Here is a 24,799-nt window from a genome sequence, read left to right as displayed (position 1 = left end):
TAATTATTTTTATGAAGGTATGTAAGACGTGTTCTATTTTATGGGAACTATTCATGTTTATTCTGCAACCAGTAAATTGAGGGTTGTGTTATGAAATCTTGTGACACGTTGCATCATTCATTAATACGATACGTAAAAAGAATGCCTTGAACATAAATTGTCTTACATTGGTGCTGCCTGATTATCGTTCTAAACTTATCTGAAATTAGCATTTTTTATAGAAACAATGATAGTTGTAATTTTTGCCAGAATCGTCAATTTACGGGAAGTATAATGACGTAATATATTGTGAAGAGAAGTAACATGATTACCCAATGCTAGTTTTGCGAGGAGAATATCCCCCATTTCCAAACTGAACCAAGTTTGCGTAAATTAAAAATGATCAATTTACCTTGTTATACAAATCACATGAGCATCTAAATAACTATACTCATGGCACATATCAGTTTTATGATTACGTGCATGTTTCATGAAATATTGTGCAGTGGTTTTAATCAATTTCAGAAAGCAGTTCTTATTTGCATTTGTTAACGTTTAATTTGAAGTGCATAAAAGAAACTCAATCCACATGTAAAAACAAGGATGAGCAATATGTAAAAGCATATTTACTAGAATTGAAAGATGAATGTAATTATTGATGCTCATGATTTGAACTTGAGATTTAACTACGAATAAATAGCTTGGTTTACCTTACAAAAAATATTTACTTTCAGTATTGCTACATCACAGTAGTTTGGTCATAGTTCGTAAATTGTGCATTATTTGGGTTTATGGGAGTGTAGTGTATTTTCCATGTGTCACGTCGTTGTGTAATGGAAAATTAATGCTTTTCCTTTCAGCGAATAATCCCATGAAAAATACAAATGTAATCGTGGTTCCTCGTCGGAAATATTTATCACGGTGTTTTATGCTCTTTAAATGTGGTAGCCCAGTATTAGCTTTCAGCCTTCCTATAAGTACGCCGAGGAATGACGTTACATATTGTATGGTAGATATTTGTGTTATTTTATTTATCAAGGGGGGCATTTGTGTGCAGTGAAACAGTGTATTCGGGAATGATAATTAATTAATGTGACGGAGACATAACAGCAAAGTGATGGATAGAAGACGGCAGATCTTGTTCGTCGGGTGTGTTTGCGTTTATAAGTCGGTAGATGGCAGCACAGGACAGAGAAGAAATGTTTGGAGTCCCGGCTAGCAAAAGCTTTCAGCAGAATCAGGGATCCGATAATAACCATTGGCCGCCCTTTAGGTTAGGTGGTCACGCCAAACGAGGAGACGACACCAAAAGATGTGACAACCCCGGAATCAAAGGTGACTGTACAAGGGCGATGACATGAGGGGGAGCGGGAAGTTGGCGTAAAACTACGATGATACACAGAAGTGAGTTTCGGGTGTTGAAGTAGAAACCTGACGAATAAACAAGTACGTTTTCCGAGTTGGCTTGGAATTTCTATGGATGTGTTTGGGTGACTCTCGCCTGTGACACCATACGCGTGTAACCCTGCGCACTGACCGTAGTCGAAGTTTCGTTACCAGGGCTTCTTGCCACATGCTGTCGGAACTCGACAAGGAGACCCAATCGTGACCCTGTAACCCTGCATACTTACCAATGCTGAGGAACGACGGTACGCATCGCCTGGACAAGGTAGGATTATGGCCACCACCCCACGACAGTGATTAGTGAATTTTAATGATAGCCCGCAACACTATTTTGAGTCCAGGGGAATATGCTGTGATTCTTTGGCTAACGATGATAGCTATGGTGTGTGCTAGTAGGTAGCCATATATATATATATATATATATATATATATATATATATATATATATATATATATATATAGTGTATTAGGGTCTATATTGTATTTTCGTGTGTGTGCATAATATCGACGTTTTGCTTTTTTCCCCGATGCATCACCCTCTTCTAGATGAGAGGTCGTGAACATTGACTGGCGACTTGGTGAAGTAGACGAGCGTATCAAAATTTGTTTCAACTGTGGGGACTTTCCGCTTAAGATTTCATGCTCTACAATCGCGTCTACCGAACTACAGCCGCCGCCGTGCACCACAGTGATCAACATTGAAACGGCCTTTCCCGACAATAACAAAGTACTTTCGAGCATTCAAACTTTGATCCAGGACCTGCAAAACGAAACACCCACTCTTGCCGCATTCAGGAGGTGCTTAACATTGGCCAGCAACAGGTCGGTGCACTTAGAAATCCACACATCGATAAACATCTATCTCACTACCATCACGTTGTCGAAACCTGTAAACCTTGCAGAAATCTACACCCACGCAGGATGTTATGGGGCAAATTAAAGCGGCGATGACTGCCGTATTCCTAGAGGTGACGCTAATACATCTGATGCCAAAACCATTCTAAACGCTTTGATTATTCTGGAGAGCAGATGTGTCCGCTCTTCCTACCTCGCAGGGACTTATTACAAATAAATTCATTGTTGCTCAATATTTAGGCACCTTAAATCGAACGACATTGGAGCAACGTGATATAAAATTTAGAATTGAAGGCGGAAATGTATGGTCTGTATTTGAGATGTCCGAAGCTTGCTGTCATCGTCATGTACATTTGACGTAGCACATAGTAATAGAATAGCAAGAAAAGTTGAAATTGTTGGGAAATCCTTGCTCATTAATGAAGTGCATTATTTGTTTAAAATACTTACAAATTAAGGATCAATAAATTCTAATATACTGTTATATAGTTAGAAAAAAACAGATATATAATCATTCGATTCGATGTCAGTCACAATCGCTGTGCAAGTACAAATATAGTTTTTTCGAGTAAGAGAGGATTCGCTTAATATGCAAATATGATAAATAATATTTACAATATTCAAATCTAGGAACTCAAACTATATTATAATGTAGATGCGAAATTTATCTAGATTCACAGACTTCATAATAATGAAGTCTATATTAGGATGAAGGATCCTTCAACTTTATATTATGGGACCTGGTAATGTTTGTTAATCTGGTGGAAAATTACAGTTCCCTTTCACCTATCTAACACACATGCATTGTTCAAGATGAGGTGTCTACCAGCGTCAACCTTTCAAAAACGAAATATGAGGAAGGAAGTACTTTCTAGTTCTGTGCTTATTTGGTGTTTTCATAAGAGAATGAATTTACTGTTACCTTCTGGTCATTTCGGTATACCTGTTTAAGAAATTTTGAAAGATATAACTGTATTCTAATATGGCGCATTGTACAAAATATAGGAATATAACTTATGTTCTTTGCTACAATTTTTTCTTCGTTTGTTTTATAATCTTAAACTTTACACTAAGTGCAGGTGTATGTTGTGTCCGAAAAATAATTTACTTACAATACGTCTTATATTTAGAGATGTGCCTTCTGTGACTGTCATCTTTTTATAACATACACCTTTAATTCACAATTAATTTGTATTAATGATAAAAATCTTTGATAAGAAGAAAGACATTTCCTTATCACTGTTACTGTTCTAATTATGTATTATGAGATATAGTGTATTATATACCAATTCGTAAGTAGATTTCAGTATTTTTTTTCATAAAACAAATAATATATTTGTACTAGTTTCTTATACAAACCGCAACAATTATGGCGACCCAGCCAGGATTCGTGAATATATAGTATGGAAGTTATCTTCTGCTTACTTTAAATAATGAATCGGAAGCAACATTCTTACAACTTAAGAACGGGAGTTTTCTTAAGATCCGATGTCGTCGATAGTTTCAGGGATAATGAAACTATTGAAGAAAATGCTGACCAAATGAAGAATATTATTTGTTGCAGTAACATTGGAGGAGATTCCCGCCTTGTGAAGTGCAAAGCTGCAATAAATGGGAACATTTGTAGTGCAGAGGTTTGACTGTAATCCACTGGGTAATATTTAGATCTTCTAATGAAAGCTACTTTTGTAAATTTTGTAAACCAAATTTTGATCCTTTTTTGTTAAAATCTTATAAAAGTACAGTGAATCCAAACTAGGACAAGATTCTTGCGGCATTTCAAGTTACGGTTACCATAAGTTTGCAGCAAAATAATAAAAATCTTCAAAAAGAAGTTGCAACAGAACATTCGCTGTGAATTGCAACAAAATAATGAAATGTTGCAAAAGGATATGCAACAAAATAGTGAAATGTTGCAAAAGGAGTTGCAAAAGGATATGCAACAAAATAATGAAATGTTACAAAAGGAGTTGCAAAGGGATATGCAACAAAATAATGAAATGTTGCAAAAGGAGTTGCAAAAGGATATGCAACAAAATAATGAAATGTTACAAATGGAATTGCAACAAAATAATGAAATGTTACAAAGGGAATTGCAACAAAATAATGAAAATCTAGAAGAGAAGTTTCAAGCCATTCTCAATCAATTACAGCAGCATAATGTTAGGTTTAAGGGCCGGCTTGATCATATTGAACATTCGTTGCAAGATGTTTCCCAAACTTGTCAAAATGTTAGCAGCGAGTTGAGGTGTAAATTGGATGAAGGTATTAGTACAATGCATGTCGAAGTTTCAGTTATTCAAGAACAAATGAAGAGTCATAACGGAAAGTTGGCAAGGTTGGAAGTCTGCAATGAGGAAATAATGGAGAAATTTACTCAACATGAGGTTAGGTTTGAAACATTAAATGCGGAATTAGATTGAATGAAGGTAGTTCAGACTGCCACATGTAGCTCTGAAACCTTGGTAAATGACCTTAGGGATAGGGTTATTTCTTTTGAGCAAGGCAATGCCATCAGCAACAGTGTTCCTAACGAAATTTTGGATGGAAGACGAGAACTGAGCGAAGAGGATGGAAATAGTAAACAAACTTAGCATGTGGCTTGTCAAACAAATAATGCAAATTCAAATCGAAGATCACGACATGTTAAATTTCGGGTTAGTGCTCGAAGTGACAAACGTGGTGTTGGTTCTTCCGGTTATGATTCATCTGATATTGATGTACCTGTAATTACTAAACGTAAATCAGGTCAGGACGCTACTTCTTTAGGAACTGATTTTACCTATAGGCTTTCCAATACATCTTATCAAACCTCTGATGTTTGATATTTCTTATATCAGATGGCAGCTTGTAGTTGTTATTTTGAAGTTCTAGTTACATCCGATCATATATTGCAATTAGAAATAAAATTGAAATTTTCTTGGCAATAATATAATTAGAATGTGCAATACTCAGATAAATTTAGTATACTTTATTCTACTGTCAACATATAGCATGCAATTGAAGAAATGAGTCAACTCACCAGCTTTTATGTGTGAACACCGAATGGGGCTCAACGCAGGATCGTAAACATGGACAGTACACTCCCGAAGATTCAGCCTTGTATGTAAACACAGGATAGAGCTGGTCTACAAAAATGAATTATAAATTAATTCCCATGAATGTACTTACGCCTAAGTTACATTACCACAATTCCCGTATACAGTGTAATGATGAAAGAGTACATTGCTCTGATGAAGTAATGGTAAGGGGACACTCAAATAATCACTGATAAACAAAATCCGCTGAAAGAAAAAAGTGAATTCTTATGGACAAATTGGTGAGACATTAGGCCCTACGAGATATTACACAATTGCAATAATTAATTTTTTTCATATATACCTTTTCTCATCCGTATAATTTAATACTCTTTATCAAAGTAGTTCCCATTGGATGCGAATAACTTTTCCCAGAGTTCTCTCCACTCTTCAGGGACACGCTAGACACCTTTTTTTATAGGTCATTCAAAACCCCTCATCAGCCTTCCCTGCTGCTGCTGCTGATGAAAAATTATCCTGCAAAGGCACCCTTTGACATTTGGGAAAAAAAAAAATCGCATTTGGCTAAGAAAGATCACCCTTCGCATCGTGTCTGTTGAGATATCCAGAATCAACAGTTACCATGTGCGACCGTGCTTGTGTTTGGGTATGAGCAGTAGTGAAACCCAATGGGCGAAAAACAAGTGTCATGAGTATTTTTTCTCTTTCAGAGTTGTGCGTGGCACACAATATAAGATCAGCGGTGTTGAAATTTTCTTCAGTACAAACACTGACCTGTACTTCGTGTCCATCTTCCTTTGAAATTTATTATGTAACTTCTTCAAAAATTCCAAATCATCCTGTAACTACACTGTAGGGAAGAAAATATGCGCCGTAAGCCTCCTCTCGAATTGCATTGGCCTTATTTGATAATTTGTTCAACGCAGCGTATTATGTGTAGCATCTTATCTCCATTACTGGTCGGTATGTGCGGGTCAGAATGCTTTGGTATGGGACGGGATTTTCCTTTTAAATCCCGACAATTGGGACGGGAACAATTTGCAATTTTCCTACAAAGTAGGGAAATTTTCGGGACGGGAAATGTTCGAAATTTCTCGAAGCTCTGGAAACCTCAAATTCTCCATATTATTTTCGCTTTATGTGATTGGTATTGCATTTCTGGAATAGTAGTGTGATTTATGCTACAACCAGTGCAGGAAAGTATGAACCCCCCTCATGCAGATTTGGCTACACTTAAAACAAGCTCAACATGCCCATATGAGCTTTTTGCTCAAGTGTGGAACCCCGTCTAATCCAAGATTTTTGTAAAAATGCCCTCGGGAATTTCCTGAGAAAGTATGGCCCCCCTCAGATTGATTTGTCTACACTTACAAAAGGCACTTCTGTGAGATTGTTGTCCATAAACCTGTCAAAAATATGCCCCTCTTGATATTTTTTTGCCCACACCTAAAACTACGCAAACGTATTAACACACCCACACACAAACACACCCACACCCACACACACACACACTGATTTTGACCTTGACCTTGACCATTTTTTCGATTATTTTTCCGATTATTTTTTCGATTATTTTTTCGATTATTTTTCGATTATTTTTTCGATTATTTTTTCGATTATTTTTTCGATTAATTTGACCTTGACCTTGAGATGACCTTGACCTTGACCTTGACCACACCCACCCACATACACACCCACACCCACCCACATACACACCTACACCCACCCACACCCACCCACATATACACCCACGCACCCACCCACATACACACCCACACCCACACACACCCACACCCACCCACACCCACCCACATACACACCTACACCCACCCACACCCACCCACATACACACCCACACCCACCCACACCCACCCACATACACACCCACACACACCCACATACACACCCACACACACCCACACCCACCCACACATATTTACTTCCGGTCCACTTGTGGCCTATTTCTGGTTTATTTATATTGCATCATGTTTTGAAACAAATTATTACCCAATATTATGCATTAGACATGTGTTGTTTTCTGATTGGTTGGTTATGACATAATGTGATGATGTGTTATATTCTGATTGGCTTATTGTTTCAGATGTTTTCAATGCGGTCCGTGCTTAGGGTATATAAAGAGATTTTGCATTGCATATCAGCCAGTATTGTGAGAGTTGTTGAAGAGTAAGGGTGTGTTGTTGCAGTGCTGCTCATATTTTTTAAATACAAAAATATTGCAGATTTGTATAAATTGAATTACAAATCTATTTGATTTAATATATAGAATTTTTGACAACCTGACATAGGTTTATTAAGTATAAAGTTTTGATTTGGACCCCAAGAAATTTTATATAAATACCAAAGCCAAAAATATTAACACACATACACACATACACACATACACACACACACAAAATATACAAAACACACTGCTGAACCCAACTGATATTTTTATTAAGCATAGAATTTTGATTTGAATCCCAAGAAATTGTATATAATAAACAACAACAAAAATGCCAAATCAAAAATATTGTAATCAATGCAAAAATATTATATCCAGCCCCAATTGGGCTAAGCATCAAAAGATTTGTAATCCAGACAAATGCAGAACTCCCACAAAAATTTGCCCTAAATGCCATAGAGAATATAGCATGCAATACTTCACATATACACATAAAGGTACTTGCTCTGCACAGTCATCAATATTGCCCCCACAACCATCTACATCTGGTCTGAAAAGGAAGCATGAAACACCTGTTAATGCTGGACCAGCAAAGCAGCCACGCTATGAACCCATCCATAGCAGTTTTAATGGTCAATTAAGGGATCACCGGTTTGTATCAGAGCCAAGATGTGGTATTAAGAATTTTTTGAACAGTGTAAATCCTGATGTGCAGGCAATTCTAAATGCACAAAATGGCTCTTATAAGCTCTCCCTCAAATTGTTTACACAATATAAGAAGCCAAATGGCACAAAATTTACACAGCCCCACATAACAGAAACTGTACCGGTATATTCAAATGCAAATTCAGACAAAATAATAAGCAGTTTGATAGATCAATTGAATATTAAACACTCTGAATTTTCAGCAAAAGAGTCAGGATGGAGCCTATGCGGATCTCCACACAGGCTCTATGTTAATATTTCTGAATTCAACCCATTACAAGGTTCCACTTAAGTGCCATTACCTGCCAATATCAAAAACAAAACAGCCGTGGTTAATATAAAAAATAATGACCAGAAATGCTTTTTGTGGTGTATTTTAGCTGCTTTGTATCCAGTTTAAAGGAATCCTGAGAAAATAACTTATTATAAACAACATGAAAATGATTTTGATGAGTCAATGGAGGGTTTAGAATATCCAATGTCTGTTCAGAATATTGATAAATTTGAAAAAAAAAGGCCAGGAATATCAATGGAAAACAATTATCTATTAATGTATTTATTTGTTCTACTGGCCGTGGCAATTGCTTGATGGATCCTCTCAGAATCAGTACACTTGATGATGAATCTGCAATTCCGATTGATCTGCTCTTAATTAAAGGGGATGGCACAAATCATTACACTCTGATACATAATCTTGAAGCTTTAGTTAGAACACAACCAGACAAAACTCATAGAATATTCAAGTTGTGCAGAAGATGTTTGTCTGTATTTGATGGTCAAAAAATGGTGAATGGTGTTTGTGAAAAGAATGCAGAAATTGCTAAAAACAAGTTAATTGAGCATCTGAAATACTGTGGGAATCATAAACCTGTTCATATGCTTATGCCTAAGCCAAGTAAAAATGCCAAATTCAAAAAGTTTGAAGCCTTGTTGGAACACCCAGCATATATAGTCTGTGTTTTTGAATCAAATCTCAAACCCCTTGCATTCTGTAGCCCAGACCCTGAGGAATCTTCAATTACATCATATCAATTACATGCACCTTCCAGCTTTTATTATGTGGTTGTACAGGGTGGTGTGGTTAGTAAAGAATATTTATACATGGGAGCAGATGCCATCAAAGAATTAGCAGATAGAATAGAAAATGAGTGCCATGACATAGCATCTAATATCTTATTAAAATCAAAACCCATGTTGCCTTTAACAGAGAAACAGATTGAAGATTTCAACAATGCAGAAAAATGCCCGGTATGTGATTCTGAATTTTCAGATGCAAATATCAAGGTGAAACACCATTCTCATACAGATGGTAAATTCTTAATGGCCCTGTGTAATAGCTGCAATATTCAGATCCAGAGACCAAAATTTGTTCCTATATTTTGCCACGGAGCATCCAATTATGATTTTCATCATTTGATCAGGTACAAGGGGTTTGACAAGCAGAATTTAAATATTTTAGCTAAAAATAATGAGAAATATATTGCCATTAACAAAATAATTAAAGTTAATGGTGTTTCTATTCACTTAAGATTTCTTGATTCATACAGAATTCTGTCTGCTAGCCTGGCTACACTGGCCACTCAATTATCTGATGATCAATTCAAAATCACATGTGCTTTGTTTCCAAATCAGGACCTGAAATTAATTAGGCGGAAGCGTGTATATCCATATGATTATGTTACAGATTTTTCTAAATTTGATGAGTGTTCTCTGCCACCACAACAAGAGTTTTACAGCAAAATCAGAGGATCTGGAATCACTGATGATGATTATCACCATGCCCAGTTGATGTGGAGCAATTTAAAATGCAAGACATTTGGTGATTATCACAAGGCTTATTTAAAACTTGATGTGACCCTCTTAGCTGATATACTGCAGGCATTCAGAAAATCTTCCATGCAAAATTATAAACTGGATCCAATGTATTTTTACAGTGCTCCGGGCCTAGCATGGTCTGCAATGTTTTTAAACACTAAAATGCAATTGGATCTGATCCAGGATCAAGATATGTATCTGTTTATGGAGCAATGTATAAGAGGAGGCATGGTGAAATGTTCTCAGAGATATGCCAGAGCAAATAACAAATATATTTCTGATTATGATCCAGCACTGCCATCAAATTATATACTGTATGTAGATGCAAACAGCCTCTATGGTTATGCGATGATGGATAAACTGCCATATGCAGGGCTTGAGTGGGTTGAAGATTTTAATATTGAAGATCTTCAGGATTTTGATGACAGTAACTATGGCCTGTTCTTAGAGGTTGATCTGACAATTCCTGATGATTTACACAACACATTTTCTGATCTGCCCCCAATTCCCGAGGTTAAGTGTTCACCTGGCTCTAAACAGAAGAAATTGATGATGACTCTAGAGCCAAAACAGGGCTATGTCATATATTACAAAAACCTCCAGTTCCTGATGAATCATGGTGTTCAAGTGACCAAAGTTTTAAAAGTTTTGAGGTTCAGGCACTCAAGATGGTTGAAACCATATATTGATACAAACACAGAGCTTCGAACATCTGCAATAAGCCAATTTGATAAGACCTTGTTTAAATTGATGGTCAATTCAGTGTATGGCAAAACAATTGAAAATGTCAGAAAACATATTGATGTTAAAATAATTACTGACCCCAGCCGGAGCAAAAAATTGATTGCAAAGCCCAACTTCAATTACTGAAGAATTTATGATGAAAATATGGCACTTTTCAACATGAAAAAAACAAAGATTAAGTTTGATAAGCCTAATTATGTAGGGGCTGTGATATTGGAATTGGCCAAATTACACATGTTAAAATTGTTTTATAATGTGTTGAAGCCTTTTTATAAGGATCGTGTAAAACTGATGTACATGGACACAGATAGTTTTGTTCTTGATATTCAAACAGAAGATGTTTATCAAGATATAGCACAGCCTGAATTGTTTAAATATTTTGATACCACAGAACATTCAAAAATTAAACCCCACAACAAAAAGGTGCCTGTCAAGTTAAAAGATGAGACACTTGGTAATGTTATTGTGGCATTTTCTGGGTTAAGGGCCAAGATGTACAGTTTTGAAACATGTAGTGGTGCTGTTGCCAAAAAGGCCAAGGGCATTGGCAGAGTGACTGTGGAAAAAGAGCTCCAATTTGAAGATTACAAAAATTGTCTCAAAACCCAGAGTTTAATCAGAACATCGGAAAACAGAATTCAGAGTGAGGATCACTTGTTGACTATAAATATTGTAAGAAAAGTGGCTCTGGACCCACATGATGATAAGAGATGCATTTTATCATGTGGCATACATACTCTACCATGGGGTAATTATGATTTGAAAAGTGGTAATCAATGCCCAATTACAGAGCATGATTTGAAATAAATAAACATGCCTATGAACTTATTTGGGTTCAAAAACAGGCTATTATGGACCTGCCAACACCACAACCCTCTTCTGATAAAATATCTAAACTAAGTGCTTTGTTAATTATTCATCTGAACAGCATACTTACAGATGTTGATGATGAAACAGGTAAAACATTGTACATATTTAACAATAATTTAAATCATTACCAATTACCTGTAGGTGTCAATTGCAATTTATTACAACCCCTGAGGGTGATGTCAAGATTTCAGTAGGGAGAAATATTTATAGAATTAAGCACTCAAACATGATTTCTGGCACTGTATATACTGTTTCTGCTGGTGACTGCTTATATATTGAGGTCCCTGGATCCTATGACAAGCTTATACCTTTTTTTATAGAATTAAGAATCAGATATTCAATAATAAATAACCACTAAAACAAAAATGCCTAATGATATATTTGGCCATACAAGGCATGAAGATCACAGTGATGAGATTCTGATGCTTGATGTCAGAGTCAAGAAATTAAGAAGTGATTTACAAGCTTTACAAACCACACTCAATGCCAGTCTTCAATTAGAAATTACAAATTTGCAATCACAATGCATGGACCCTCTTCTTAAAATTGACTCAGAACTCAAAGTGCTGCTTCAGAAATATACTGATCTGGCCACATTAGATAATTTTCAAAGTTTAGAAGAAGCTGTAGCAGCTCTTCAAGCCAAATTTAAAACCCAGGCCACCAACTCTGAGCAATTGAAACAGCAATTGGAAGAGCAGATAAAAAATGTCCAGACACAGCTCCAAACAATTGTCAAAAGCATAAAATCACAAGAAGATTTTGATCTAGTGATTTCCACTCTAAAAGAACAGATTCAATCCCTCCAAATACCTAATCTAGACCCTCTGAACAATGCCATAGCCGAGGTTAAAGAAAAAATTTAGACACTTGAAAATTTTATGAACAACTTGCCATCTTCTGATGCTTTGAGTGCAATAACTCGGAGTGTTGCCAACATTAAGCTGCAACTTGAAACATATGAAAATTTTGGAAAAATTCAAAGTACCATAACCCATCTTGAGGGTACAATAGCAGAAGTGCAAAGTGATTTGACAAATGCACAAGAATCTCTAGAATCCCGCCTGCCTGGTATTGTAGACACACTTGTCAGTGTCCAGGAACAGATCACAAAGCTTGAAAACCTCAACACTGAATCTGAGCTGTCACATTTTCATCACTTGATCGATGATATCCAAACAAAGCTTGAAATTTTACAACAATCAACACCCACTCAGGCAGATATAGCCCTGCTCCAAAATGATATGCAAAATGTGGCTGATGCTTCTGAATTAAATAATGTGAAATTGGCACTTGAATCTTTGCAAAATACTGTATCAAATCTGCCTACATCACAGGAACTTAAAAATATTAAGAGAGCTGTGAATCGCATATTGAAATCAGAAGATATCAAGAATATCCAGACAGAGATCAAACAACTCACTCAGACAGTGGCCACTCTACCAACTAATCAACATATTAATGAACTGCATGCCCTGTTTGAGGATATCAGAAGACAGGTCCATGATCTTACTGCTCAAAATTCAAAATTGGCAGTTATTGAAAATTTGCAACAAATTGTAGCTAATATCAAGCAACAGCTAGGGACCATGGAATCCAATCAAGCAAATGCCCTGTCTGTTTTTGCCACCCAGCTTCAAGAGATTGTGCAACAATACAAGAAACTTGTTGTGGACATAAAAATGAAGCCAGGCCATGATGATGTTGTTAGGACCATCAATGAGCACCTTGAATCTGTAACAAGCAGATTGCTTACAGCAGAAAAAGAAATAACCGGCATAATCGAGAATCCAAAACATACAGTAATTCTTGAATTGTACAGCATCCCCAACAAAGAATATGATTCACCATTTACACCACGTGTCAAAATATATATGCTGTCCCCTGCACAATTTTATTACCAGTTTTTTTGTTGGGGGCACACTGAGACCAATCAAGATCAAATATTGGCTTCAACCACAGGCACACCACTACCACACCTTATCAATAACAAATGCTGACAACAAACCAAAAATCACCAGTGTAGAGTTAGAGGATTTTACAGATCCCAATACATTAGAAACAGCCTATGTTGAAGATGATGGATCTCTGGAATTTAAAATACAAATAGGGGACAAATTATATTTAGAAAATCCTGTAGTATCAGCTGCTGAACACCCCATAGTTGCAATATTCTTGTTTTCATATTATGTCTAGACAAATTATTGTTTATGAATTACACAGACAAGCCAGACATAATTATAAGAGACTGCCAGTAGTCACAAAAGGCATATATGATTTATGGCAAGGGGACTTGATTGAGATGGCAAGTGGACAGCTGAAAAACTTAGACAAAATCAACAAGGGCTACAAGTATCTACTCACTGTAATAGATACATTTTCAAAATTTGCCTGGGCTGTGCCACTCAAATCCAAGACTGGAAAATGTGTTACAGAAGCCTTCAGGACAATCATCAATCAGAGTGGAAGATCACCGCGCTATTTGCAAACAGATAATGGCAAAGAATTTTATAATTCTGTGTTCCAACAATTTATTAAAAGCCATTCAATAAAACATTACTCGAGTTACAGTGATCTCAAAGCCTCAATTGTAGAGAGATTCAACAAAACCCTAAAAAATCTTATGTATAAACAATTTACACTTCAAGGTAATTATAAATGGATTAATATTCTTCCAGAACTTCTACATAAATATAACAACTCGGTCCATTCCACAATCAACATGAAACCCTCTGAAGTAACTTCATCTGATGAGCAAAAATTGATCAGGACTGTTTATTATCCTAGATACCAGCCAACAACAAGAAAGGCCAAATACAAGGTGGGTGATCAAGTAAGAATCAGCAAATATAAGCACTTATTCAAAAGAGGCTTTACAAGAAACTGGAGCACTGAATTATTTACAGTGGTTCAAGTTAAACCTGGGACCCGATACACATATATAATAAAAGATCACCGAGGAGAAATTCTCAAAGGCAGATTTTATGAAGAAGAACTCAGCAAAACTAAACAGCCTGACACATATCTCATAGAAAAAATCATCCGCAGAAAAGGCAACAAGTTATTTGTCAAATGGCTAGGACTTCTAGAACACAGCTGGATCGATGCAGACAAAGTGATAATATGAGCACCTGGGATGTTATAAAAAGGCTGCCAGAACCTGAACAGCAGATTAAGAGAAATGGCAAGTTGCTGCCTGAAAATATTAGATGTCTTATTGTTGGGCCATCGGCTTGTGGTAAAACTACACTAATGATTGATAATTTTTTATTGGCACCCAACTGGTTAGACTGGAAAAACAGGCACTTGTATGTCTTCTCTAAGAGCTTGGAACAATTAAAATATCAGCAGCTGATGAAGCTATATGATGGATTGGATATAGCCACTTTTGAACCAGATGTTAAGCCACTTCATGAATGTCTCGATAATTCTGTTGTTGTGTTTGATGACATTATAGTGGATAATCAAAACAAGGTTAGAAATTTCTTTACACAGGGCCGACACAAAAACATTGATTGCTTCTACCTGGCACAGACTTTTTCAAAAATACCGAAGCAGCTGATCCGAGACAACAGCAATTTTATATGTGTGTTTCATCAAGATCATACCAACCTCAAACACATACATGATGAATATGTAGGTGGGGACTTGAGCTGCAATGATTTTTCCAAGTTTTGCAGTAGGTGCTGGAACCAGGACAGTTATGGGTTTGTCACAATTGATATGACAAGAAAACCCAATAATGGCAAATACAGAAATAAAATCAACAGTTTTCTAGACATTGAAACATAAATAAATAACCATGAAAAGGCCAATCATTGATGATCTTAAATTAAGAGATTATTTTGTAAAAAGATTTAAGGGATGGAAATCAGAGAACCGAGGAATCTATGAACAACACAAACAAACAGAACAGCCTATTATTGATACTATTAGTGAATTAGGTAAAAATATCAAAACTGTTACAGAGCAAAATCAAAATTTGATCACAGAGCTTGTACCTGTAGCTGCAAGAAACATATTAGATTATCCAATCACCCCACTTTCCAGTATTCATACACCTAGTCCTGTTGCTCCTCGAAGAATTGAAGCTACTCAGGATCCTATTGAATTGGGTCTTCTTGCTCAAAAATATTTAAGCACACCTAAAGACAACAAAGATGAGGTCTTTGGCTTATATGCTGACACAGAGCGTGATGGTAGCATCATACATAGAATTGGCAATTTCAGAGTAACATTTATGGGAGATGATATAATTGTATATTCAGAATCTCATCTTGGACAAAGAGGTGGTTTTGTTAAATATCCTGGCACACCTGGATTGTGGGAACTGATAACTAGGAAGAGGCCTGGCAGCTATACAGATCAAGACTATGAACATTACAAAGAAATATTAATAAAATCAGATGCTCTATACCAGAACAATGATCCCACACAAAAAAGAGTCAAGTCTAGCAGTGGAGCAAAATACAACAATTTAATCAAGCCCATATGGTCACAAATTAAGACTGGCAGTAGAATCAAACAATACAACACCCTGCCTAAAGAATTTGTGTGGGTTGATGATGTCAGGAAACTTGTAGATAGGTTATTGGTGATAGCGGGGGAGGAAAATGCTGGCAACCACAATTTTTACAATGAAAAGGTTGGAATTATGGACATGATAAGCACCAAATTGTCTAATTTTATAGTGAATGACACTAAGGGGATTGGATATCTTATAAAAATTATTAATACTCTACCACCTAAATTTTGGAATATTTCTGAGGGCCGGGGGTTGGTTAATGACATTATAAACAAGCTGCCATTTGAATTACACATTCCAGGCTATCAGTATTGTGGTCCAGGCACAAAATTGGACCATAGATTAAACAGAGGGGACCCTGGTGTTAATCCCCTAGATGCTGCTTGTAGAGACCATGACATAGCATACAACACACATTCTGATCTTGACAAGAGACATGTTGCAGACAAGAAATTAGAAGAGGCTGCATTTGGTAGATTTGTAAGCAAAGATGCTTCTTTGAGTGAGAGAATAGCAGCATTGGGGACCACCATAGCTATGAACACCAAACAAAAACTGGGGTGGGGGTTGTGAATATATATATATAATAAACCTAGAATGAAGGCCAAGGGTGTTATGTATCAAATACCTTATGCAGGTCTTAAATCTCTTAAAACTATTGATAGTCTTTTAACCAAAAAGCAGCGCAAGAAAAAAAATTCTTGTCTTGCAAAGGGCCATGGTATGAAATTGTTGCTTAGTACCCCCAATTAAAAAAATTACAACAATCTAGAAAAAAATCACATGTGGGGGGTTTCATATTTACTATCCCGGCCATCTTAGCAGCACTTGGGGCTGTTGGGAGCTTGGCTGGGGGATCAGCTGCCATAGCAAAAACAGTAATAGATGCCAAGAAAAATAGGGCAAAATTAGATGAATTGAAGCGCCATAACCTTGCGATGGAGAAACAAGGCAAAGGTGTTAAGAGAGCCATGAATAAGTTTAAAAAAAAACAAGAGCCGCTTACAAACCAAGATATTGAAGCTTTAATCAAGCCACTGGGCATCAAAAATTTTAGAGGTGTGTACATGTCTGATTCTTTACCAGAACAACCACTCAACAAAGAGTGTGGCATTGTTAATTTAGATAAGTATAAAAATCAGGGCACTCACTGGATTTGTTATCTTAAATATTTAAACAATGAGTCATTTGTGTTTGATTCATTTGGAGGTGTTCCACCTGAAAATTTAATAAAATATCTAAAATCAGCTAATCTTTATTACAATAATGCCCGTGTTCAAAACTTCAAAGATGTTAATTGTGGACATTTGTGTTTATCTGTTCTTAGATATATGTCTCAAATAAATAAACCATCAATTGAAAATTTTCAAAAAGCCTTGTGGTATTTAAAACATCATGGGGGTATTCCATCTCACCAGCCAAAATTCAATATTGAAACTCAAATACATGATGATATAGTGTATCCCAAAACAATAGCTCTCAGAGCATTTTATGGCATGTACTTGATCCCTAATATTACACACCACAACAAAAAAATTGCAGTAGGGGATCAAAAAATTGTCATCACTCCAGGGCAATATAATCTGTCCACTCTAAATGCTCAATTACCCAGAGGTATAGTATTAACTCAAAATTCTGTCACTCACAGAGTAGAGATTGTATCTGCTACAGAAACAGTGGATCTGGGTACTATAGGAGAGCTGTTAGGCTTTGAGAACATCACAAAACTTGAACCAGCCATCAAACACACTGCTATTAATATACCTAAATTCTTAGCCATAGAGACTCTGAATATTCACTGTAATGTGGCTGAGGGTATGATCACCAAATCAAATGGTATAGGCACTCACAAACAAACTGGCATCATTGCAACATTCAAACCTAATTCTGAATTTATGGAGCCCATCATCTACACTCCATCCCCAACATTATATTTTCCTGTGTGCCATAATAGAATAGATAATATTGAATTGATGGTCACTAATGAAAAAGAAGAATTAGTTAATTTTGCTGGAGCCACAACAACTGCTATCATAGAGATTAATATTTAAATAAAAATACATACAAAAAAAATGGAAAATATTGAGAGTTATGAGCTACAATCATTCCCCCCAAACAGGAGGACATTTGCAAATTTAAATCAACCCAACACAGAGATTGAGGTTGATCTTGATGTAGGGGATGGCTTTATACACCCCCACAGAGCAGATCTATACATCAAATTTGATGTTGTAAAGCTCGATGGAACAGATTATCCGGCAAATTCAAATATAAGATTGGTAGATAATTTTGTGCCGCATCTGTTCTCTGAAATTGAGATCAGAAAGCATGGTGTTGTTATAAACAGAGTGGATTATCCCGGCATTACCTCCACAGCTTTGGCCACACTAAAATTATCCAAAACCGAGGCTTCTTATTACAAAATAGGTGGATTTGAGGCTGGTGATAAAATATTATCCAAGAGCCACACTGTATTGTTTCCTATGCGCCTGTTGCCAGGATTCTTCTCAGATTACAAAGATATTATGTGGAAGGGTGGTTTAAGAATCACATTTAGAAGAGCTGCCAATGATAATAATGCTTTGATGAGGTACAGCACATTAAACTCTACAGGGGAAGCTTTGCCCAATACCCTACCTGATGAAGGCAGATGCATTATTCAGACTATGTAGCTAAGAATCCCAGTTGTTGAATATGAAGCCAGTTATGCTCTTAAATACAAAGCAGATATAATAAAAAATCCACAGGTTCCTTTACAATTTTATACATATCAATGTGTACAGAAGCCCGCAACTGGTACTTATTATGAGTTTGATGCTACAAATTCATTCTCCAGTATACAATATGACATGCCGGATTTTGTGGTGGTTCTGTTTCAGACTGGAAGACACAATAGTCAGGAAAAAAAATCAAGTAGATTTGATAGCTGCAACATCAAGAACATATATCTTAAAAATGGCAGAAATTAGGTATTCCCTAGAGAAAATTATAATTTAGACATGTCCAAGGATGATTTCCTTAAATGATATGAAGCATTTACAGCATACAAAAGGGTCACTACTGGCAATACTGACATGTATTACACACCAGATGAATTCAAAGCACAGAGACCCATGTTTGTCATCAACACTTCAAAAAGAAAACAAGTTGTGGTGAATGATAGGACAAACATTAAAATTATCTGTGAATTCCATGAGGCATTACCTGATGACACCATATGTAGTGTTATTCTCATAGGTGAAAAATCATATGTTTATGATGTAAGAAATGAGAGAGTCACAGAGCAATTCTAGAAAAATTATATTATCTTAATACTAGATATACAAGTTCAGCCTGGTGCCCAATTGAACTCAAACCGGAAGTAAATATGTGTGTGTGTGTGTGTGTATGTGTGTGTGTGTGGGTGTGGGTGTGTTTGGGTGTGGGTGTGTTAATACGTTTGCGTAGTTTTAGGTGTGGGCAAAAAAAATATCAAGAGGGGCATATTTTTGACAGGTTTATGGACAACAATCTCACAGAAGTGCCTTTTGTAAGTGTAGACAAATCAATCTGAGGGGGGTCATACTTTCTCAGGAAATTCCCGAGGGCATTTTTACAAAAATCTTGGATTAGACGGGGTTCCACACTTGAGCAAAAAGCTCATATGGGCATGTTGAGCTTGTTTTAAGTGTAGCCAAATCTGCATGAGGGGGGTTCATACTTTCCGGCACTGGTTGTAGCATAAATCACACTACTTGGAATAAAATCCAACTATTTCCGATGATTTCCAGCCACTTACAATGAAGAAAATGTTGAGAATTAACACTAGGCTCCATACCGTAAAACTATAACTTTTTTATATCAAATTAGTAACGAGTTCAAGGGCAATGTTTGCGTGTGGAACAGAAATACGAAGGAGTAGGTCTCAAAATCACCCATCACTCACATATATGCAGTTTTCTTTTCACATAAGAGTTGCAATTATTTTTTTCCCTGTAGTGTTCTGATGTTACAACACTATCTGTATAACGACACTTAATATTTATCAACATTTAGAACCTACCATCTTGTCATTTATTCTCTTGGATAACTTTGATGCTTCTCTTTCATTTGCTTAGCTCTTCTACGACTTTTAATTAATACCGAAGGAATGGAAGAGCGATAATATGATGAAATTGTTGAAGGAACATTCACAAAAAACACCCGTCCCCAGATCGTGATTAAGAACTGTGAGATAGTTCAGTGGAGCCTTAGAAATTACTTCCGCAGCTGTTTACAATTTGGAAGTTTTCAGAGTTCTATAATGTTCAATGCTTTACTGCAACGAATTTATTTTCAAAATCCTTTATCACAAAATATTAAAAAAGAATCGAAATGTAGGGTAACATTTAATAAATATTTTCATTGAGAACAACATAAATTTCACCATATATAAATCCATTTTTCATGGGGAATAGAGTTGAAGATTTTGCCACCAATGGCAAAATTTTACCTGCGAATCATATATATATAATTATTCCAAACACAGCTGGATGCCAGTAGGGTATTGTATTTTTCTGAACAGTATAACCTCATAACTAGAGAACATCCTCAGATTCTATTTCAGAATATTAGAAATTATGAAAATCATAAGACAAGTGAAAATTCTATACTTTCTAAAATCAGTTATGAACATACCTTCATGATTCTGAAGGCACTCCTCTCCTGTCTTGTTACAACGTGGCTGCTTCACTGTAAGTAAATGAAAGGATTATAAAAGTTTTTTTAATGTTAAGTACGATAGATTAACTCGTAAATACCGGGAACGTTCTCTCAGACAGAGCTGAATTTATTTCTACTTTATGTCTCTCACCTCCATAGCCACAAGTAGACCATTCTCAGTACCAATTACTTCTCTTGATGGGTACACTCTGTCAAGATCAGGAGTTATTTTCTTTGGTTATCTTTCAAATATTAGTGAATTGTATTTTCTGCGAGCTGTCTGACAGATGTACGTAGTTACATATTTTTAGGTGGTTACGTTACGTTTTAAATCGCTCATAACTCAATTTCAGTAAATTGTTACACATCATTTTGAACTACCTCTTTTCTGACAACATAGAAATTTCGATTTTTTTAAAAAAAAAATAGTGAACAATTGTGGTAATTTGTAACTGAGTTTTTCCTCTGTGGATAATTCATTGATTCAGTTGGTGTTTTAAGACTACTTTATGCACAGTAAGGATAATCGGCTGGACGTACAGTTAAAAGTTGGATCCGAACCACTATGTGCCTCCAGCTGGCATCGCACCCGGGACGCCTTGATTACAAGGCGACGTTGCTACCATTGTACCATCTGGGAGCCCCCTCTTTGGATAGGTTACGTTATCTTACTTTAACTAAATGATAATAATGTTTAAGAGTTTTACACTATTCTTCTACACATTTGAAAAGTCATGTGATATTCGCCAGAAATTAGAAATAGCAAAACCGCTGGTTCAAAGTTAGAAAACTAAAATATAATAAAACTAAATATGGGACCTGAGAGACTCCTGCTTGATAGTTATGTGTTCATCAACGTCCATAATACTTAGTTCTATATCCTTTATTTACAAATCTAGACAATTACGTTATGAATGAAGATTCGGTTTTAACTGAAACTCCTCTACACTGAAATATTGAGGCCTAGTTATTACTTGAAATAAAATATTAATATAATTAAGCCTTGTTTCCGTATTAAAACCAATAAGTTGCTGACCAAGGCAGTTTATTAAGATAAAAACACTTAACACGTAACGTTTCGACCCTGTAGCAGGGTCTTCCTCAGACGAAGAACTAAACTAAAATGATGAAATAAACTACACACAGAAAGATTACATACACATAGCAGGGTCACAAGCCACACAACAACAAATCAAGTTGACAGTCCTTATCTAGGAAGATTTCTACAAAGGAATTAAACATATCACCTCCTGAAAGTTGTTGTCTAATGGGTCTACTACACTGACAGGTGATTGGCAGGTCAAGATTAGCAAGAGTCTATGAACCACCTGCTCACCACTCCCCCACCCTCCCTGCCTTTTTGGTTGTGGATGAATACCTCCTCCTCTGGTCTTCTTATTTTCTCTCCTTTCTTCCTTCTTCACACTTCTTTTTTTTTCTTCATTCCTTTTCTTCATCCTTTCAACTTTCTCTAACACACTCTTCCATTCCTTGTTTATCTTGAGCCCTCCATTCCAATTCATGATGTCTTCTCCTTTCTTTTCTATTTCTTTGACCTCCTTCCATTTTCTCACTAGTTCTCTCTTCTCTTTTCCTATTCGCCTAGCCGAATCCCATTCAACTTCATGTCCTGTTTCTCTAGTGTGTTTGAATATGGCATTCCTGTCTCTCTTCAATCTCACATCATCCATGTGTTGCTTTAACCTGTCTTTAAGTCTCTTCTTCGTTTCCCCTATATATACACTTTCACATCCTCTGCACTTCACCTCGTAGATAACCCCTTCCTCTTCCTCCTCTCTCTTTTCTTCCTTCTTCCTGCTGGCTATACTTAAAATTGTGCGTCCTCCCTTCCTGTAAGTTCTTATACCCGCTTTCCTCAGCACTTTGCATATCTTCTCTGTGGCATCGCCCATACTTCTTATACCAAACCATCTCTCTTTTTCTTTTTCTTCCTTCTCTTCCAGTCCTCTCTCTTTTACCTCTTTCCTTCTTCTGTTGATGTTGTGTCTGTCTTTCATTTCATAGCCATTCTCTTCTAGTTGCTCCCACAGGCTATTAATCTTGGTTTCTTCTTCCCCTTTCTCTGTGCATATCTTCTTTATTCGGCCTTCCATGTTCCTTATAAAATTACGTTTAGTTCCATCACCCACATCACTTCTTTTGTGGCAGAACACTCCTGCCGAACACTTCTTTTGATACCATGTAGCCACTATCCCCATTCCTCTCTTCATTTTCATCTCAATATCCAAGAAGAAGACCAGAGGAGGAGGTATTCATCCATAACCAAAAAGGCAGGAGGGGTGGGGGAGTGGTGAGCAGGTGGTACTTAGACTCTTGATAATCTTGACCTGCCAATCACCTGTCAGTGTAGTAGACCCATTAGTCAACAACTGTCAGGAGGTGATATGTTTAATTCCTTTGTAGAAATCTTCCTAGATAAGGACTGTCAACTTGATTTGTTGTTGTGTGGCTTGTGACCCTGCTATGTGTATGTAATCTTTCTGTGTGTAGTTTATTTCATCATTTTAGTTTAGTTCTTCGTCTGAGGATGACCCTGCTACAGGGTCGAAACGTTACGTGTTAAGTGTTTTTATCTTAATAAACTGCCTTGGTCAGCAACTTATTGGTTTTAAAATATTAAGTTAGCTTCCATTGCAATGGAAGTAGCGAAATGTGAGATGAAATTACAGGGTTTGACCACAAGAGGCAGATGACGTTTGAAAGGAATTTGCAAGATGAGAATAGTAACTATAGCTTCAATCTCTGAATTATCAGTTCTCTTGCATGTCTTCCAATAACTAAAGCGACGCTTTGCCTGGAATATGAAGTAAGATCAGTTTAAGTAATCTTCGAGCGATAATGCGATGTTTCACGTCACACCATTGTTATTTTTATTTCATGTATTTATATTTTACTTCCCAATGTTAATTTATAAGGAGTATAAGACCATTTCGTTTCTTTCTTCCACTTAATGTGTTATATTATACAGTCCCTACCAAAAGTTTAAGACCACCAACTTCTTTCATAATAATGAATCCTGACCGAACGTTCTTGGTACAAATACAGAAGGAAATTGTATGGAAGTAATATTGTGTGTGAGGCATATATTGCCAAAAAAATATTGGTATACGTCTTGTAGTTCTTGAGTTACTACAGTGGAAAATCAATTTTTGTAACTGAAGTAGTCAGCATTTTGAAGTACAGATGAATGTGTATACACGTAACCGACGTTGTTATGAGAGTACTGAGTTTCTTCCAGTGTTGTGGAACATGAACGAAGGTTTTGGCGTCAGAAAGAAAATAAAAAAAAATCGTGTGTTTTGCATTTTTTTCTAAAAAATTCTCTAAATAAAAAATATGCAAAAACTGAGCTATTTTCAGATAACAATATCTTCCTCAGCGACTGTGCTGGAGTGAACAAATTTTATCAGTCATTAGTTGAAATGTGTGTCAATAGTTGGCGCAGAAAGACATAGCTCGAGAGTAGCATTGTGCAAGGCCACACCTGTTCTCGTTACGCTTTATAATAAAAAGGCCATTTGAAACGCAATGTACGTGAAAATGGGAAAAAATCTGTGCCCGTGACCGTGAAATACCAAATAATTGGTATGTAGAGATGCAATAGGTCTGATAGAGAAATTACAGTTGCTTTGAATGTGAGTAAAACCTGCGTGTCGAACAGCAAAATACAGTGGTTGATTAACCACACTGCGGCCGCCCAAGGGTAACGTCTGTACGCGATGCCCGGATTATCGCGAGAGTGGCAAAGAATAACCGTAAAGCGTCTCTTCCAGCGATAATCAGGAATTTGAAGATTGGACTAATAGAAATGTCTCAAAGATGAATATTTCGCGTCGACGACGGGGATGGTGGGCTTTCGTCTTACGCTCCTCTCCAAAAGCCATTTCTCAACACGTTACATAAGAGAAATCGTGTGCAGTGGTGCGAAAATAAAAGAAACTGATCCATGGAACATTGGGGTAAAATCCTATTCAGTGATGA

The sequence above is a fragment of the Lepisma saccharinum genome, unplaced genomic scaffold (genome assembly GCF_977018435.1).
Source record: "Lepisma saccharinum unplaced genomic scaffold, izLepSacc3.1 HAP1_SCAFFOLD_64, whole genome shotgun sequence".
Taxonomy (NCBI): Eukaryota; Metazoa; Arthropoda; class Insecta; order Zygentoma; family Lepismatidae; genus Lepisma; species Lepisma saccharinum.
This window is presented reverse-complemented; position numbering follows the sequence as displayed.